Source organism: Neophocaena asiaeorientalis, unplaced genomic scaffold (genome assembly GCF_003031525.2).
Source record: "Neophocaena asiaeorientalis asiaeorientalis breed wild unplaced genomic scaffold, Neophocaena_asiaeorientalis_V1.1 scaffold212, whole genome shotgun sequence".
Lineage (NCBI taxonomy): Eukaryota > Metazoa > Chordata > Mammalia > Artiodactyla > Phocoenidae > Neophocaena > Neophocaena asiaeorientalis.
This window is the reverse complement of record NW_020174046.1, coordinates 1,909,641-1,929,524: the sequence shown is the minus strand read 5'-3', so window position 1 is coordinate 1,929,524 and position 19,884 is coordinate 1,909,641.

Below are 19,884 nucleotides of genomic sequence, written 5' to 3'. Positions count from 1 at the left end.
ATTGTACTCTAATGGGGAAAAATTGAAAACATGAAAACAATTCAAGAACAAGTAACTATTAAATGGTAATATTTATTATAACTGCCAAAGGAGCCTAGAGAGGTTTCAGAGTCAGGGATATAAATTGTGCTTGAGGGAAGGAAGGATTTGGACAAGAGAAAATTAAAGGCACTTGAGGGGGGACAAGAATAGATTGACCAATGGACTGAAGTGTTGAATATGGGAGAATACTGAAGAAATTTTCTTCCCTGGAGCTTGGGGCAAGGATGGAGTACTGTGGGGAGTGAATATTACACTGGACCCCCAAGAAGAAATGGATTCAGTGCATATAGATTCTCATCCTCGTAGGTTCTCTCTTCTTGTTGCCTGTTAATTATGTAAGAGCTGAAGCATCTTGTGGACGGACCTGAATCCAGCCAAACCTTAAGCAAATTACTTATTTTCTTTCTCTGTTTTCTGTATGGTATATAATTGGTGGGATAATAGTATCACTCTCATCAGGTTTTTCTGATGTTAAAATAAGTTAATACATATAATGCACTTAGAACTTGTCATTGGAAGCACTAATTAATGCTATATTTTGCTATTTAAACAAAAGAGAGATCAACAGATGTATGCATGCATGTGCATGTGTGTATGTATGATTAAAACTTTCTATTTGGCCAATGAGAAATTTTGAAAGACCATTGAAGGAAAATGCACAGTTATCCCAAGCTTTTTGTGTTGGTGCAAAGACTCATGGGATTGTTAATTTTGGTGGCATCTCTGGAACTTAGTTCCTGGAACTCAAAGGGTATCCTGAAATGAGAAATAAAGTTTTATAGGGATAGGATGACAGTTACATTAGAGTTTTAATTTTGAATTTTTGGATTCTTGAGCAAAGGGAAAACAAATCCTAGTGACAGAGAATATTTTGTCATTTACAGGATAAAAAAACAATCCCCCACAAAACAACTCACAGCCTTGTCTTTTTAAAAAATATATTTGTTTATTTATTTTTTTGGCTGCATCGGGTCTTAGTTGCAGCATGTGGGATCTTTTGTTGCGGCAGGCAGGCTTTTCTCTAGTTGTGGCGCATGGGCCGCGGCATGTGGGAACTTAGTTCCCAAACCAGGGATTGAACCACTGTCCCCCGCATTGCAAGACATATTCTTAACCACTGGACCACCAGGAAAGTCCCTCACAGTCTTGTCTTTACAGGAACTATGCTTTACTTCAGTGGTCTCCGAGCATTTTTGATCATGCACTCTATCAATAAAACTCTTATTTATGCTTACATCACACACACTCACTAGATTCATGTACCAGCATACCATCTCCCTTCACTTTAGTTGGAACATCTTGCGTAACTCCTGGGTGTGTGTTCCTTGTTTTACAGACCGCCTCTCTGACTAATGGATCTGATTAATCTAGATAAAGCATGCTTTTCATTTTTTTGTGTGTCTTCTCTGCCTTCCCTTTGAAAAACAATATGTTGTGGCCCATTGACAGATGTTCTACAGGTGTTGCATACAACATTTTGAGCTGTATTACAGGTAGTTGGGTATAATCGTCTGACTTCAGTTGGAGCTGGAGACCGATGGGGAATAATGAAAGGTGCAGGTGATGACCATGAGAATCCTGATTCGCCCTAAAGGAGGGTGCATACTGTGAAAAGGGATCTTTCAGGAACTCAACCTTTAAAGGTAGGTAAAGAAGCAGAACCCACAAAGGATCCCGAGAGATAGGAGAAGGCATACAAGAAAATTTCATTGTGTGGATGAAATTTCATTTCATCCTTCAAAGCGAAGGAAATAAAGAGTCTTTAAAATGAGGGCATACAGAAAAGTTTTCAGTGCAAGAGTGGAAGGAAGGAAGGAGATGGTTTAATTTGGCATCTAGGAGGTCATTTATTTTCTAAGTGGGGGAAACGGTGTGTCAATGTAGTGGTAGACTGAGATGTAAGTGGGAAGGCAGTGAACGTCTTTCAAGAAATTTGTAGGAGATGGGAGGAGAAAGGAAGAGAGAGAGAGAGAGAGAGAGTCAGGAGAAAGGGGGAAATCCTGTCTGTCTGGCCATCCTAAGGAAAGGATGACTCTGTATGTTTATTATTTGCTCTGTCTAGATAGCCTTTGTCTTCTTGGTAAAACTAGGCAGGGTTCAGCCTTGATGTCTTCCACTTAGGAGATGTTAATAACAACTTCAGCCAAGCACCTACTGCACATTGTGAAGACATGCATACAGATCTGTTACAGCACTCACCACTCTGCTAGTCACTTTGGTGTTTGTCTCTGGATAGGTTTTGATCTATTTAAATGAAGACACTATGTCTTCATCTTTAAATTACCAGTCTCTACCAGAGTGTCCAACGTGTATTAGCTTCTCAGACTTGCTCCTTGAATGTGTAAATGAACAAAAGAAGGTAAACAGGCAAGCAAGGAGTCCTGTAGGAAGGTTAGTCTGGCAGCAGTGTTGGAGATGTAGAGGAGGGCAGGCAGGGTGAAGGAGGAGACAGTGAAGCCCACTTGAGAGCACGGAGATAGCCTAGTTAGGAGAGCTTGGTCCCCCAAATCAGGGACTAAAGAAGAAGGAGCTGTTTTAAGAACCACTTTAGTGGAAGGCAAGCCAAAGTTTGGATAAAAAAGGAGAAAGAATTAAAGACAACAGATGCCTAATCTTTAAAGCAAGGAGAATAACGAGGAAAGCAAAATCTTGATCGTGGGGTTTGGGGAAGGGAAAGAACACAGTGATCGGCAGGGAGTTGAAGTTTTGGTTTGTTGGGTGGTCTCCTGAGTAGTCTTTTATTTTTGTCTCTATGTCCTGTTCTTGGATATTTCCCAGAAGTTGTTTCCTCTTTATCACCCCCCGTTTTTTTTTTGTTTTTTTTTTTGCCGTACGCAGGCCTCTCACTGTTGTGACCTCTCCTGTTGCAGAGCACAGGCCCCAGGCACGCAGGATCAGCAGCCATGGCTCACGGGCCCAGCTGCTCCATGGCATGTGGGATCCTCCTGGACTGGGGCACGAACCCGCGTCCCCTGCATCGGCAGGTGGACTCTCAACAACTGCGCCACCAGGGAAGCCCCCCCACTCCTTTTTTTTTGTAATGTGTCAAGCAGCTACCTCTTCTCTAGTCATTCCTTTCTACAAGGAAAAAGAAAACATTTTTTTCCCATAAAGACTTTCAGCAGTGATCCTCCCCTTACATCTAAAGCATGTCAGAACAAAGCAAAACTTCCAGCTACCAAGATATAGCAAGCACGGCACAACCTGACGGAACTTGGAATGTCTGCCTTAGAGTGTTTTCTAAGAATGTATCATTTATTGGTCAGACAGGAGAAACTAGGTAGAACATCAAATGTATCCATCTTTGCTTCTATATATATTGTTAAACAGATGTCCACACTTGGGTCTTTACCATCCCTCAGCAGTAGAACGCAAACTCTTCTTTTTAGTTTAGATTAACTTCACTCTGTTTATTAGCACTTGCATTTATATAAATATTTTGATAAGGATTAGAAACAATTCTGAGGCTTCTGTTCATTTTAAGAATAAAAATGTTGGAAAGAAGGGCATTATGAAGAAGAGGGAAGCTGATTTTGGGGAAGGAAGTGTTTGCTATCATCAACATTAGCTAACATTCCTCACCATCCATTTCTCTAACCTATCCCGCGTCTAAATCTTTTGAAGGCCACCTTCACTTCTTTTCTATCTTTCCTTGCCACACCAGTAAAATCAGTCATCCCCTCAGCAATAAGCATGTAAAATGACTTCTTTTGTAGAACAAATCCTTTGTGTGTAAATAATTTGTTAGCGGCCTCCTCCCCCCAAGCATTGTGTTGGAAAAAATATCCAACATAAATTGATTGTATAGATAGCCTGATTGTAGAGCAAGATTAATATGAAAACACAAGGAGTCTGCAATAAAACCTGCTAACTTAAATCATTCACATTTGTGTACAAGCATTCATATTTAGCAACAGTCCCAAGGCTGAGATTAAAGCTGTTTGGTAGGTTACTTCAAGGCCTTTTTATTGCTAAATCTTATTATGTCTCTAAAATGTAGAAATTAATCACCTGTCATCAAAGCTGCAGTGGATTATTGACTTCTAAATGTCTCTACAAATTGATTCATGACAGAATGAAACAGGAGACTGAACTAACATTGAAATTCTTTTGCATGTGATAAAAAAAGGTCTATTAAAAGCATTTCAACAAATGCTGCCTATAAGGTAATCATCACAAAGTACTTTCCTATCAAAATGAGGTGCTTTTGGAATAGTTTTGATGAGATACATTTTTTCCCAACAGTGATATGGTAACATGAAATTATTCTGAAACCCCAGGAAGCTGATTTAATTTTTATATTACAGAACACATGACATTTCTTAGTACTAACACAATATAAAGATGGTTAGGAAAAATCTACTTATTTGTGTTTGTGTGTGTTTGTATATGTGCATGTGTGTCAAACAGACCATAAAGATTATTCAGGTTAAGAATCTGAGAGAACATTTATAATCTACAATAGCAGGGTAACAATCATTTTTGCCATAAAGATTCCTTCCAGTGTCTCACTATATTCTTTTGACTATGTCCTGCCTCCTTGTCCCTGTTAGTTTAAATCAGTCGTTTTTGAAACAAGTCAGTTTTGCTTCCCAGGGGACCTTAGGCAATGTTTGGAGACATTTTTTGTTTGTCACAACTGGTGTGTGTTTGGGATGCTAGTGGCATGAAGTGGGTGGAGGCCAGGGATGCTGTTAAATGTCCTACAGTGCACAGGACAGCCCCCCATAACAAAGAATGATCCAGCCGAAATGTCAATGGTGCCAAAGTTGAGACACTTTGGTTTAAAATAAGATTTCAAGAAAACAGTCCTTGAATCGGAGTAAGGGGAGGTTTTAAGTAGAATCCAGAACATTTTCCTTTAATCAAATTTGCCTCCTTACTTTAGTCCACTGGTCTTTCCTTTTGGGTAAACATTTAACTGCCAGTGATGGTTTCCTTTCTTTTCAGAATTTTCTGAAAGCTTCTTCTTCTGGCCCTGTCCACACTCTACACACATTAGTTTCCCCTCCAACTCAACTCAGCTCTTTTTCTTTTTAGCTCTGTAGACTCTCAAGGGTCAACAGAAGGAACACTCACTGAGCTAATCGCTGACCAAAATACACTCTGATGTTCGATAAACATTCAAGGAGAGGAATGACTATTTTTGATTACTATTACTATTTTTGATTAGGAGGAGAGAGAACATTGCAGAGTAGGAGACTTCTATTTTGGATTTCCGTCTCAGAAGACTTTCAATTCAACCCAAGTACCTCAAACAATTTAAAAACCTTTCATGAATAACCAGAGTTACTATTTAATAATGTTGCTTTGGACAACATGCAAGTTAAGAAAAATATTGCTTTCACCAGACTGTGAGCTCCACAAAGCCAAGAACTGGGAACACGTCATGCTCAAGCTCCCACCCAGTGCTCTCTGGACCAAAATCTACCTTAAAACTCTACCAAAAAAAACATTTTTTTTTTTTTTTTTTTTTTTTTTTTGTATTTCAGTGCTTAGATCTTTGAATAAGTGAGTGAATTTTATTTTAATCCTTAATATTCAAGAATAACAAGACAAGCACACAATTTACTGCATAAAGTCTTTTGTGGAGACCACAATGTCATATATATGTCTTGCAGGCAGAGATACAATCATACAATATTGATGAACACTTTTCCTATCCACCTGATGTCCTACGCAGTTCCAGGAATACATCACACTCTCTCCCCACTCTGGGCATTTATAAAAACGATTCCCTTTCCTGGGGAGGCATTCTGTTGTCTCCTCCCTTACTGGTCCACTGTTTGGTTCTCTCAGACATCAGATCCTCTAGGACTGCCTATGACTTGGTTGGAGCCCTTTCCCTGAGCTCTTGTGGTCCTAACCACGATGTACTGGACCTGCCTGTGTATTCATCTAGATTTTGCTTCTAGACAATCAGCTCCTTGAGGACAGGTGTTGTGTCTTGACCACCATTAAATGGCCCTGAACTTAGCATAGGATGTGGAACTGGCATGTAATCGTTACCCACCAAATGCGTGCGGCGTGAAGAGAGGAAAAGTGGAACGGGTCGTTTGGATTAAATTGAAAACTTCCTCTATCAGTAGAGGTAGCACAATTGACATATTAGAGACCTATGAAGAGTTGTACTCTGTAAACAGGCACAGGGATAGGGTACTACCAAGGCATGTCACAGAGTCCCCAAACTAAGGGGTCCAGGCAGGGGCAGCTGCATGCAGCCTAGACACTGTCTCTTCTCCTAAACTGTGAAGCTTGTGTGGGAAAGTCACACATGACAGCTGGCTCTGGAGCCCTGACTTCTGCTCCATATTTCAGGAAGAGGAATTATGTTTGTTCTTTAGGATCTTGTGGGAATAGAACTAATGCCCATGGGTGGATAATACACTGTTTTTTTTCCCAGAAAAATTGGTTTTGGGAAGTCAAAGCTGTCCAAAGATGAAAAGGACTGCCTTGGAGACAGGGTATTCCCAGTCTCTGTCCGTGCAGGCTGGGTGAGACGTGGGTGAAGACCTTGGACAGGGGATGTGTGCACTTGGGGGATGTTGAACAGGTGCTTTTGTAAGGCCCCTTATCACTGTAAGATTCACTGGTGTCATACATGATGGTTGTAAAAGAACTTACAAACTCTTAGCAAAACTTTCCTGGACGCCAGGAAGTACATGTACAGTAATCACCCTGGTAAAGAGGTGGGATCTTTGGATAAGGTCAGAAACCTCAGCCAGGTTCCTCTCACAGGAAGTCACATCCCTTCTGTCAATAAGAAGTGCCACACAGGAAGGGCTTCCTGTCACCTCAGAGACCTGGGAGCGACTCCTTACCTGTTAGCTTTACTGTTGATACAAGACATGAGTGAATATCAAGGTAATTCCTTACCCAGGTACACATAAGAGCATCCATTTCCGTTTCTGTCCCTCTCTCTCCCCTGCCTCTCTCCTCTCTGTCTCCCTCTTTCTTCTTTTAGTCTCAGTTCTCACTCTAGCCGAATGTGTAAAACAGTGGAGAGATGTAATGAAATGAATACCCTGTCTCTACAGAAGACTCAGATACATATAATGAATTGTTAGGTAACTGAGACAAAATATTGAAAGTGGAATCTAGAGAGATTACCCTGATATATAAAGATGGTTTTAGGCTTTGGACCTGATTTGTCAAAAAGCCCGGGAAAAGCCTCATTTCAGGCATAACAGCTTCTGGTAGAGATTTACCTGCACTGTTATAAAGATGGTGAGCACTTATCATTGCTTCATGCATAATTATTCTATTACATTCCTCTTCAAGTCTTCTGAGCAATCTCTCTGGGGATATTCTTGGGAAAGTGGCGGCAGTGATTTTGAACTCTCAGCCCTTTGCAGTCTGATTGTCATAAACCATTTCAGGGTGTATATTATCTGTTTTCCCTAGTTCTAGATTTTTTTTTTTTTCTTTCAAAACTCCGAGATCATTTCTGGCACTAGTTCCCTGAAACATTTACAGGGAACTAGTTAAATTTTAACTGATATTTAGGGAAAACTTTTGTTAGCAAAGATTGTTTATGCAAAACTCCATCTCATAAAGAATCTCCAGTCTTTTTGAAGACAGACAACTTAAAAGTCAGCTTTGGGGCTGAATTCATATGTCTTTGTCTCTCTTTCAGTTGATCTTGGCAATACCTCACATGTAATCCAAGACCAGAATAAAGTTATGTTCAGAAGGCAGTCACGATTCAGTGATCTTATCCTGCAGAACGCCTTCTCTTGGCGTTGACATCATATAATTTGGTAAGCGGTTTACACATTGACTCCTGTGATTTTCAAGGGGCTTTTATGATCTGCCAAGTGGACAAATGTCAACGGGCTTTCAGGATTGATTTACCAGGATTTCTGTCTCTTGTGAACAGATTACTGTAGCTCAGAAGAAAACATATGTAAACAAGCCCAGCAATCTTAGTGAAAAATGTGGTTCCCACTAGACGTGGTGGCTTGATCAGGAATCCTAGTGGAGTTGCCTCTGTTCCTTCTCAGTCTTGCAGGAGTCACAGCTTTCCCTTTCATACAACCATCCTGGAAAGGTTCCGAGTCTGCATTGCCTGTGTGCAGCCAGAGGATGAAAGTAGTGAGGTGTCAGCACCCAGGAGCCCGAGGCTCACAGGCTGAAAGTCTCGCCAAAAACTCCTGCTCTTTTTCTCCTGGCACTCACCCAGTGGATCTGACCCTCAGGACCTCGAACCTGTTTGTGTAACCAGAGGTGATGCCCTGCTGTGGGTGAGAAGACTCAGTACCAGGGCAGCGGACACGCAGTTCTCAAGTTCAAGTGGGAACTGAGTTGAGCACCTTGGCAAGTTGGAATTTCCGATTTCTTATTTTTTGTAAAAGAAAAAAATCATGTCAAATCACAGCAATTATGTCTTTTAATTTCCTTGTTTGAAAGTCTTTGTGCCTTGATTCTGGTCCTTTTTTTTTTTTAACTTTTTTTTTATAACTTTACTCATGATGAAGATGAAAAAGAAGACAAGAAGAAAAAAGACAAGGCCCTTGGTTCACCAGCCTTGCTTTGTCATGTACCTTACCACTTGGTTGCTAGGAGATGGGATCACGCTCTCCATGCCCTCCAGGGACCATGGCTGTTTTGCGGGGGGACTGGAGGAGAGGCATTGCAAAAGGAATACAGGCCCATCCCTTTGCATGGGGACCCTCCTAGAACTAGCACTTGGGTTGTTTTTAGTATCTCCACAGCCGTCCCAAGAATGTGGGAAGGGGTAGGACAGCCTAATTAGCTTATTCCCTTTCATCCTGGCTCTGTATCCCAGGTCCAGGCAGGCCTAGAAATCCACAGTTCTCAAGGGTGAGTTGAATGTAGATTCTCACTAAAATTCCCATTTGCTGAAGATTTGCATACAATATTTATCTCTTCCACTTACTGGCTTTTCAATCTTAAGGAAATGACTTAATGTCTGTTTAAAAGGGAGATACTGCTACTAAAATCTATCGCATAAGCTTACTGGGAACGTGAATTAAGAAACCTACATAAAAAGCCTTGCACACAGGAGACACTCAAAAAATCTTAATGTGCGCTTCCCATCCAAGTAAACCTGAGGTATCTATCAGTTCCTGCCTGTGTGGGCCTCTGACAACTCACGTGGGCTCTTTCAAATCACATTCTAAGCCCGGTTGGACGGGCCCCAGACATATGACATAGGCCGATCGGATTGAATTGGAACTTTCAGTTCTGCCTTGAATTGGTTCCCCTGTGTCGACAAGTCTGTGCGATAGCAAGCCTCTCCTTCAGGGAGAAAGAGGCTGTTTGGCCATGGGTATTATTTTCTTAAATGCAGAATAAAACGGGATCAGCAGGATATTTTAGTGAACTATCTCATTTGAACTTTCCTATTCATTGGCTCCTTTGTGCATTCACAGCCAGGGGTTTCAAGCCGATGCATTTGATTGCTCTCATGTACTGAGTGGAGAGACAGCAAAGAGGAGATTCCTGTAGATTCTTAGCTCGTTGACAAAGGCTGTGGTGACTGTGGCGAGCCCCGGAGCTGACAGCCACTTTCAGTCCTTTGTCGGGATTAAGAGCAGGAGGAGGAAGTTTTAATAGAGATGCTGAGTCTGAAAAGCTTTGGGAGGAGGGAAGCCGGGGGTCCTGGGAGCACCACCAGCAGGACCCTGGACTTGAGAGACCCTCAGCTCCTTCCTGCTTTGTTCCCCTGTTGGGCAGATGTTCTGTGACTCAGCTGCCTCCCCTGTGACCAGCGTTCTGAACCAAGCAAGTCTCAGGAGACTCAGGCCAGGCTCAGGATCTTCAGCTGTGTGGTCATGGGCACAGCCCATCACTTTTCTGTGGCTATTTACCTTTTAATTTGTAAAAGTCATTTACACATAAACGTGAGGTTCAATGGCAAAATGATATCGTATAAGTAACGTGCTATGAAAGAAATGTAGCATCATCAATGAATTTCCTCACTCAGAATCTGTAATGTGAATATTCTTATGCTGATATCTTACTGGGGACCATTCTGGGCCTGGGATAAGGGTAGGGAGCACGGAGGGGATGTAGAGGAAGAAATGTTGAAGCTAATTGTAGAGCACTTTTTTTTTCTTTTTTTTTTTTTGCGGTATGTGGGCCTCTCACTGCTGTGGCCTCTCCCACTGCGGAGCACAGGCTCCGGACACGCAGGCTCAGCGGCCATGGCTCACGGGCCCAGCCACTCCGCAGCATGTGGGATCTTCCCGGACCTGGGCACGAACCCACGTCCCCTGCATCAGCAGGCGGACTCTCAACCACTGCGCCACCAGGGAAGCCCCCCCACCTCCTTTTTTTTTTGTAATGTGTCAAGCAGCTACCTCTTCTCTAGTCATTCCTTTCTACAAGGAAAAGTGCCCATATAGCACTTTTAACTGAAAAAGTAGGCACGAAGTTGGTTTGGTTATCACTGTCATGCATTAAATCTGTACATGTGCTAGACAGAATATGTTCCAGCCCACATTCCTTTCTAATGACAAGTCTTAGCCTTGTAACTGGGCCACAGAGCTTACAAGATTGAAACCTGGGCTCTCTCTGCTCCCTCAGTCTCTCAGCTTACTTTACCAGGCCTCTACTTTCAAGTTGGAAAGGATTTCACTCAGGGTGGCAAATGGGTTTTTAACAGATTGAACTGACACTTGCAGAAATCACCAGTGGCCTTTGGTTCCTATCATGGCTGTTGCGAACCACTTAAGATGCCTGATGCCTGCTTTCCTTTTTACTTACCCTGAAGCAATTTCCTAACAGCAAATCTCCCCCACCCTCCCATCCCCAAACCAAAGAGTCTTTGGCAAGTGTGGATAACGGGGAAAGGTGAAAGGTAAACCAATAGTAAAATGAGTTAATTCTTGAAATGCACCTTTGTTTTTGGGTATATCCCACGACTTCTAGTTGGCAATCTCAAGGCTGTTTTAGAGTTGGCTTTAATTTATCTAACTAATGACATGAAAGATATAAAATTGGTAAAACTATAGTGTTTGGCTTGCTTAAATTAAGTTTATGAGCTTTGCTTAAGCCTGCCAAACAAGTTAAATATTTCATGGCTTTCACAGGCTACAGTTCTAATATTTATAACTCTTGTGTACAGATTTCAAAAAATTATAATTACAGCTCCCAGGATCCCAGATATAGCAGATGTTCAATATTTTCTACAATGTTGGCAGAAACGCTTCCCATGCTCTTTTTGATCCCCAAACCATGTATTGTATCTGTTGGAACAAGCTGTTGATAAGAAAGTCTACTGTCATTCTTTCATTTTAAGGACCTTGGAATAAAACTCTAACGTGAAATAGGAAGGGAGATGGAAAAGGTGATTGCTACCCTCCTAAAAATATATTACTGCATGGAAATACTGTCTTACCTAAAGGAGAATGTCATAAAAGTGCATTTTGCCGTGAGCCACATTTTATTTACTTTACGACCACAGTTTTTTTCTGTATAATTTCCATCTTTCTTTAATTAAAAATGCAAATTTCCTTTTTGGCTGTGACTGACTTTCCTTGACACCTTTAACAAAACAGCTACCTCATTTGCCTTCCAGAAAAATTTGAAAACCCTCCATCAGTCACTTTTTAGGACTTTGAAGGTCTCTGTATAAAGGAAATGTGGCTATCGACTCCGGTCATTGTCATCCCTAGTACACACATGTATGAATCCAGTCTTTTGTGTGTTATAGACAGACTCAGAGAGAATGGACCCAGGAGAAATTAATTTTGTGTTTCGAAGTTTCTGGCTTATGGGTTTTAGAATGCCTTCTGGCAGGATGCAGGTTCCGAGGGCTCTGAAATATTCAACTTCATTTACTTCCCAATTTGCCTAAGGCCTGCCTTGGACAGAAGGGAGACATACTGATTCTGAAATGAAATAGAACTGATTCTACTCTTCACTCAGTTTATGCACACAATTAATAACAAACAGAGACATAAAAAATACCACTTATGTTTTAGTTGATTTTCTTAGTGTTTCTATATTTGAGACTTCAAAACTCACACTCTTTGGAACATTATTGGTACCTATAATCTATGAAAGATATTTTTAAAATTTTCTTAAAAAATTAATGAACCTCAAGTTCATAGATTCATGTATTTCTCTTCCCAAAGACTTCTTTGTCTTCATTCTAACTTTAAAAATACTCTGTGATGAAATGAGATGTGACTTCCAGAAGAGCTTCTAGCCTGAGGAGATGCCAGAGGGGTATACTTGAGAGAGGCAGAACTACCGGAAATGGATGTGTGAGCAGTTGTACTTTTAAGACACTAAGAATTAGAAAATGCACCCAGCATGACTAACAATGATATTCAGGAATGTGAGCTGGTTTCCAGGAGGCCCCCAGGTGGCGAACAAGTGTCTTCTGGGTGCTATGACATCGTGCTGTCTTGGTGTTCATTCTGCGGTAGAGACACAAGCCAAGTCATCCAGGCACATGGAGGCTCCTCTCTACCTGCGCATTGAGCACACATGCGAACATTTGAGGGGAGCGCTTTAGGGGTGTGGGCTAGAGGGCTCCATCAGTGTTTCCCACCTCTTCCCACTCTCCAAGGGTGTGCTCTTTGGGGTTCTTCATTCATTCCTCCTTAGACCTTTTTAAGTGACACTGAAGGGACAATATGAAAGAGTGTATGTCATCAGCTCTGTATCTACATTGCTGTTGAGGATGGGGAAACTGAAAGAAGTTCTTTCTAGATGCTGTGAATTTCCCTCAGGGTTGTCCTGAGGAATGATCAAAATCAGGCTGAGGAAATGTGTTCATGCTTCAGCTGTTCTGCTCCAGGTAGAAGGGCAGGAAAAGGACAGGGACTGCAGAGCCCAGAGGTGGGTGCATTCAAAGCCCTGAGGAGGGTTATGTAAGTGATTTTAGAGATTTCATCTATGAGACAAGGAAAATAGCCATTCTACTATTGAGAATAGAGTTGTAGGATTCCATTGAGTACACACAGTGCCGGGCAACTAGCAGATGCTTGACACTTCTTTCCCAGAATTCCCTTCTCTGCATAGTGCATGGACCACAAGAGACCTTTTGAGCGACATCTGGAAGATGCAAGTGAAACTGCGGCCATATTTTTTTGGGTTGGAAGATTTAAACAGGCAGGAGGCTGCTGCAGCTTGTGTATGTTGTCACTTATCTGTTGGCTCACCTGGTTGGTGTGGGACAGCATTTGGACCGCTGGATCTCCTCCTTCAGCTTCTCTCACTCCCAGGCCAGGTGTGTGTTCACTTCCTTGATGAAGAGCATAGTTTTGCCTGTGGAACATCCTTATCACCAAAGGTGGAGTCTCAGTGGTGGTGAGGCACTGATGTGGGTTCTGGTTCATCTTTGTAGATTCCAGTTATCCTTGCAGGTTCTAGCTTGTCCTGTTTTCCCCTCTTCACAGCCGTCTTTTCTTCCTGACTGACTGCCCTGCTGACTTCAAGCTTCAGCACAGAAGAAACAGCCTCCATGTACCATTTATCCAACTCCTACAGTTGAGCAGAGCCAGGCACTATAGTAAATCCCATAGCATGTATGTGTTTCCTAGTGGTTCTGCCTCTTTGTTTGAACATTGACTCATATATCTGTCAAAGTGCCTACTGTGGTCTTCTGCCCATAGCAGACATCTCATTCATTTCACTTCATTCACGGTCATTTGGTGAGTTAACTCTGCTGGATGCCTGGGGTTCAGAGATAAACAAAGCAGGATCTGGGCCTACAAGTTGTACACACTCTAGTGGAACAATAGTAAAGCTTCTATATGAATGTGATTAGCTCCAGGCAGCTCTGCTTCTGTGGCCTTCATTGCAAAGAAATTGGATGGGCTGGTTCCCCTGGGCTGGTGAGGGAGCTTGCCTGGCCAGATTCTTGCCATGAGGTTATTCTGATAACAGAAGGGCTCTAAATGGTCATGATGATTTCCCAGGTATTAACGATGTTAACATTTACAGATCTAAAGCACTCACACTCCAAAATATCGTTCCACTGCATAATCTCCTTGAACCTCACAAGGACATTGTGAAGTGGGTAGGACAGATATTTTCCTACTATTTTATAGACAGAAAAACTGGGGCCTGGAGCAGGATTTGAACCCCAAGTTTCTAACTCCTGGAGCTCTTTTCACTATGGCATAGATTTTCTCCTTGACAATCCTGAACTAGGATCTTGTTTAGTAAGACGAAAAGCCCAGAGGCTTTAAAGACTTATGGATTGTCCTATAAAATGTGTGCTTATCTGAGGGATCACATACATGCCATGTTTTCTGTCCTGAGTAATGCTTAGACCAAGTCCAGGCCCTGGAGAAATCAGTGTTTAAATCCTTAAATGCATTGTTTTTTCTGGATGCTACCTAGTATCCATAAATAATAGCCTGTTTCTCAAAATCAGTACCCTACTTTCTCATTAGGTATGCCTTATGTGGGCTTTCCACAGCAAAATCCACTTAATAGCCCACAGAGATTTGTCACGTTGCTGCCAGCTTCCAGAAACATATAAATGTTACTATCTCCCTTTTTCCTTTTTGGATTAAATCTGATTCTCTTTCCCAAAGTTGAAATAATTTATAAAACATTTTTAGGCTAGAGAACCTGAAGCAAAGACCTTTGCTGTTGGAAAAATAGAGAAAGAAAAGGAGAGAGAGAGACATCCTTAGGGGAAAGTTAATATACAGTATGCATTATTACGTATTTTGGAAAAATCAGCGTCAGGCATGTGCTTGCAAGTTTTAGTAGGTGATTGTTCAAGTTATTATAGAGAGCTTTACACCAACTGCTCAGAGAACAAAATAGCACCCTGAGTTGTGGAATTGATTTGCAAACTCCTAATGCCTGGGATGATCTGCTTGCAGTATTCTCTTACTTAATTTAGCATGAAGTATTACCTGAGAAATCTCAGTGCTTAAAAAATTCAAAGACAGCTTAATGCTCTTCTAACGCCTAAAAAAACAGTTACCTCTGGTTGAGGCCAGTGTTATGGGATGGTATGAAAGAGGCAGGCATGGTATGAAATATTTCATGACTCTTCATTGAATGCATTGTCAATGTTAACTCTTTTTCTTTCTATTTTCCTTCCTTAACATCATTTTAGAGAGGGTGTGGAGAAAAGGGAACCCTCCTCCACACAGAAAAGGGAATGTAAATTGGTGCAGCCACTGTGGAGAACAGTATGAAGTTTCCTTAAAAAATTAAAAAGAGAGTTACCACAGGATCCATCAATCCCACTCCTGGGCATATATCTGGGAAATACAAAAACTCTAATTAGAAAAGATACATGCAACCCAATGTCCATAACAGCACTATTTACAATAGCCAAGACATGGACACAACCTAAGTGTCCATCGACAGAGGAATGGATAAATAAGATGTGCTATATATATGAATATTACTCAGCCATAAAAAGGATGAAATAATGCCATCTGCAGCAAAATGGATGGATATAGAGATTATCATGTTAAGTGAGGTAAATCAGACAAAAAGACAACATATGATATCACTTATACGTGGAATCTAAAAAAAATTATACAAATGGATTTATTTACAAAACAGAAACAGATTCACAGACATAGAAAACAATCTTACAGTTACCAAAGGGGAAGGAGGGGAAAGGATAAATTAGGAGTTTGGGATTAACAGATATACACTACTATATATAAAACAGATAAAAAATGAAGAACTACTGTATAGTGCAAGGAACTATATTCAATATCTTGTAATAACCTATAATGGAAAAAGAATCTGAAAAAGAATACACACACACAAACACAACTGAGTCATTTTGCTGAACACCTGAAACTAACAAACACAACATTTTAAATCAACTATACTTCAGTAAAAAAATTTTTTAAATAATTTTAGAGCAAATGTTGCTAAAAATATCAAGAAATGTTAGAGTTTCTATAAAGTCACTAAAACATAATGTAAAATCACAAATGGTGTTAGTAAAGTTACTGTTTTCCTATAGGGTCGAAATGCATTTTTGTGCCTGTGTTAATTTAGCACACAAATACATACATTTTCTTCTGGGCTTCAGTGAAGTTTCTGTGCTCCTACATATAGGTGAAAAGTCCATGTAATCTCATAAAACAAAGTGAAGCAAAACAATCAAACAAAAAACAAAAGCTGGAGATTTGGAAGATTAGGAAATGCTGTAGTATAAATGCTCTGTCTGCCGTTCTTAACCCTCAATCTTTGTTCTTACTTGGAGTGGCTTATCTCCCCCCACTGGATTAGAAAAAGCAGCATACTACTCACCGCTTTCTTAAAGTACTGCTTGACTGTCTGAATTTCTTTGAGAAATAACCTTGGAAACACAGAAACTTTCCAATGCAAACTTCTATGACAGCTGGTTAGTCTACAGCATATGGTTGTTAGACCTAAAAACCACCCTTGATGGTATCGTTTGTGACATGATTTTTGTGGACAGGAGAGGAGAAAGCACGGTAGGGCCATTTGGTCACAGGTGGATGGCTTTTAGCCTTACTAATACTGCTTGTGGATCTCAGTTGGTGTGCTGGGTTTTATTTATCTTACAAAAGAAATTATTTTCCAGATCTAAAAAGACTAAGAAAAAGTTGAGCATTAAAGGGCCAAAGGAAAAAGCATTAGCTTCCCGTGGTACTTAAAAACAACAACAACAAAACACCTCCTGTTCTAACGTATAACCTCCTGTTATACGTTTTCAGAGTTTCCCCCTCATCTTGAGTTCTGAGTCCCTGGGCGTCAGAGTAAGAGCCTTACTCTTCACCGTATGCCCTTTTATACATTTTGAATTTTGTATCATCTGCATGCATTACCTAACAAAAATGTTACTATGAAATTTGAAAGGAAGGTTTCCAACAGGACGACTCTAGTGAGTAAGATTCGGAGCAGTGTATTAATGTCTTTATTTTTGTCCACACTAATGGCTTTTACTGAGTCAACTCAATTCAATGTGACAAACAACTACTATGTGCAAAGCTCTGAGGGAGGCCTGGAAGGGTCGACAAAGAACCTGCCATCAAGGAACTTAATATCCTCGTCCACTTTAACAGCAGCTATTCCAAAAGTTCAAAGCCTCCCTTTGTTTGGACAAGGGTCTAACCTGTTGTCCGTTGTCCAACACTGCTAGCTGGAAACAGCATACAACAAAGTGGTTATATGCTGGGGAAGTGGTTAAACACAGGGGTTATAAGTGGGGGACTTTCTGTTCTTCCATCCATTCACTCATCAGCAGAGTACCTGTTACTGAGGGCCCCGTGCAGGTGACCAATGACAAGCACGCAGAGTTCCTGCCCTCAAGGCCTTACCACCTGGAGATATATTCAGTTCTGAACTGCCTGTGTCTCCTAATGTCTGAGAGAGTATTTGGGCTACTGTATTAAAAAAAAAAATGTGGTCTAGGAGATTTTGTTTGTTAGGGCAACACTAATTCAGCAACATTTAATATTCCTAAAGATTTAGTATAATGCATAAATAGGAATCTTTCAAATATGTATGGTATCTTTTAGAAAAATCATTCCTTCATGCAGGGAGAAATCATTTATGGGATAAATACACAGAACACAAATAGGATAACTGAGCAGCTTTAATTCTACACATAGCTCAGATGAGGGTTCCCACTTTTTTCCGAAGGTAGGTGGTGGATGATGCAACGTGATTTATTAATAAAGTCTGTTGCCTGAAAGTAGGTAGCAGAAAGATTTCCATCACTTACAATGAAGAAACATGAAATCTCGAATTCCTACAAAACTAAGGAGGAATTTTAAATGCCGCAGCAAATTAGCATCAAGAAAAAAAAAGGCTTATATAGAGAAATATTTGATTAGAAAAGCAGAACTAGTAGAAGTAGAAGGCATTCTCTTGCATGGGAGACAGTATTTAGAGTTCTGGTTTATCTGTGTGAGAAAGATATCTTTTTTCTTTTTAATATTGGTAAGAAAAAAGATAGACCGTAAGGCTGGTAAATAATTCAGTTCAAAGTATCTCTTAGGTTCTAATAGTTTAGTTTTTTTCACCATGTCTTCGCCTTTAGAAAGGAAATCACATATGAACATTAAAAAGTCCCTGTGTTTATATGTTTACATTGTTAATGTAATACACACATTATTGCCATAATACTTACATTATTAATATCACTTGTAGGGGGTAGTTTTGCAAATCAGAATATTTTCTCATTGATTTTACTGTAAAACTTATCATCGAAATGATATCTGCTGCTTGCTTAGCTGCGGACTAGAATAAAGTCGTAATTCCAGTCTGCAAAGACCTTGCAGGTTAAGCCTTACATAGCAGGATAGACAAATTGAATCTTAAAAGATTTAATCTTCACTGCCTTTTTCTTTTTGTAGTGATTCTTTTCCAAAAGCTAATGGAAAGATTTGGAGCTTGAATTGTTTTATGTTGTATATTTGTCTTTGTTTTTATAAATTTAATAGTCTGTGAGTTCATCCTCAAACACTAAGCCACTACATAGTAGAGATGAAATCTGATTTGAACAATTCAGCTTTGTATTGCCAATGGTGTTATTTGAGAGCTACAGGAAGAATTTCTCTAAATGGTCGTATAAATCACAAATGTGAAGCTGGTGCTCCGATTTATAGTCCACGTAATGCGAAGCCTTGTTTGAGTGAAGGGGCTGTTGTGATGCTGGGTTGATATTAGATCATTGACACTTAACCCAGTGACTCTTTAGCCTAAAGGAACTCCTTGATGGAAATGCACTTGGTGTTTTCAGCTTACTTTGCTTCTGACCCAAATTCATATCACCACCAAGTCCATAATTAGATAAGAAACAAGCAAATTCATGGGAAACACAGGGATGACAGAAAAAAGAACAAGGAAGAACTGCAAAGACCATCGTTTAAGGAAACAAAATTCCTATTAGTAGTGAAAAGATACTCTAGTAATTGTTCACCCTGGCCTCCCTGCTCAGCTGGGCGCCCAGCCATATGGTACCTAGAACAGTGTGTCTAGGCCCCTTGCTTGATAATTGCTGTTTCCAACTGGTGTGTATAGTCAGTTTCACAAACAGGACTTCCTGGGGAAATGCCAATGCCAAGACCCTGGATTTGTGTTGTTCATAATTGTTCCCCTTCTTAGAAGCACGCTACAGCAGATTTTCACAATCTTTTATTGGTTCTACTTCCCTCAAAGATGCTCTAGAACCTAACTTCTCAAACTTTACTGGGCATACAAATCACCTGGTGATCTTGTGAAATGCTCGTTCTGGTTTAGCAGAATGGGTCAGTATTTCTAACAAGGTCTGGGTGAGTGTGTATGACTAACCAGCTCCTGGGTGATGTTGACCCTGCTGGTCGGTGGACCGCGCTGGCATTTCAGGGCTTGACTGGAAGTTCTTAAAGTGTGGGCCCCGTAGCAGCAGCATCAGAATTACCTGGTAGTTTGTTAGAAATAATGATTCTCCTCCTCTATCCTAGACCTACAGAATCAGGAACTCTGGGGGCAGGGCTCCTGTGTTTTAAAAAATTCTTCCAGGTGATTCAGATGCATCCAGATGTTTGAGAACCAGTGTTCTAAAACAATGGTTTTGAACCACATCTGTATATTATAGTGAGCTGGAGCTTAAAATAATACCAAGGCTTGGGCCTTATTCCAAGTTAGGAACATAAGACAGCATTATTATTATTATTATCATCATCATCATCATCTCCATCGTACAAATGAGGAAAAGAAGGGGCGGTAAAGTACTCATTCCGCCTTGCAGTTAATGAGTGGTGGGGCTTGGAATGAATTTAAGACTTGTCATCCCAGAGTTCTTGTCCTTTCAGCTCCCCTACTCTGACTGCTGAGGGCATTTACAGGATGGAATCCAAAAGCAGAGACTGGTATCGTTTGTACTGTTCTGCCTACTGTCTGGGCAGAAAAGCCCATCAA